Below are 1,435 nucleotides of genomic sequence, written 5' to 3' on the forward strand. Positions count from 1 at the left end.
CCCTTGGACTATGTAAGTTAACTAGAGGGCACTTGGACGATCCTGGTCAACTAGCGGGCACTTGGACTATCTAGGTTTACTAGCGGGCACTTGGACTTTCTAGGTTAACTAGCGGGCACTTGGACTATGTAGGTTCCCTAGCGGGCATTTGGACTATATAGGTTACCTAACGAGCACTTGGACTATGTAGGTTACCTAACGGTCACTTGGACTATCTAGGTTAACTAGCGGGCACTTGGATTAACTAGGTTAACTAACAGGCACTTGGACTATGTATGTTCCAGAGCGGACAATTGGACTATGTAGGTTCCCTAGCGGGTACTTGGACTATCTAGGTTCCCTAAAGGGCACTTGGACTATGTAGGTTAACTAGCGGACAATTGGACGATCTAGGTTAACTAGTGGGTACTTGGACTATCTAGGTTAACTAGCGGTCCCTTGGACTACGTAGGTTAACTAGCGGACACTTGCACTATGTAGGTTACCTAGCGGGCACTTGGACTATCTAGGTTAACTAGCGGTCACTTGGACTATGTAAGTTACCTAGTGGGCACTTGGACTATGTAGTTTACCTAGCAGGCACTTGGACTATGTAGGTTAACTAGCGGGCACTTGGACTATCTAGGTTACCTAGCAGGCACTTGGACTATGTAGGTTAACTAGCGGGCACTTGCACTCTCTAGGTTACCTAGCGGGCACTTGGAATATGTACCTTCCCTAGCAGGCACTTGGACTATCTATGTTAACTAGCGGGCACTTGGACTATGTAGGTTACCCAACGGACACTTTTACTATGTAGGTTACCTAGCAGGCACTTGGACTATGTAGGTTAACTTGCGGACACTTGCACTGTCTATGTTACCTAGCGGGCAATTGGATTATCTAGGTTAACGAAAGGGCACTTGGACTATGTAGGTTACCTATCCTCCACTTGGACTATCTAGGTTAGCTAACAGGCACTTGTACTATCTAGGTACACTAGCGAGCACTTGGACTATCTAGGTTCCCTAGAGGGCACTTGGACTATCTAGGTTAACGAACGGGCACTTGGATTAAGTTGGATCCCTATGGGACATTTGTACTACTTAGGTTAACTAGCGGGCACTTTGATTATCTAGGTTAACTAGCGGGCACTTGGACTATCTAGGTCAACTCGCGGGCCCTTGTACTATGTAGGTTACTAGCGGCACTTGGACAATCTAGGTTAACTAGCGGACCTTGGACTATGTAGGTTAACTAGCGGGCCCTTTGACTATGTAGGTTTCCTAGCGGGCAGTTGGACTATCTAGGTTTCCTAGCAGGCACTTGGACTATGTACATACCCTAGCGTGCAATAGGACTATCTAGGTTACCTAGCGGGCACTTGGACTACGTACGTCCCCTAGTGGGCACTTGGACTATCTAGGTTAACTAACGGGCAATAGGACTATCTAGG

Source organism: Tenrec ecaudatus, unplaced genomic scaffold, assembly GCF_050624435.1.
Source record: "Tenrec ecaudatus isolate mTenEca1 unplaced genomic scaffold, mTenEca1.hap1 Scaffold_538, whole genome shotgun sequence".
In the NCBI taxonomy this organism is placed as follows: Eukaryota; Metazoa; Chordata; class Mammalia; order Afrosoricida; family Tenrecidae; genus Tenrec; species Tenrec ecaudatus.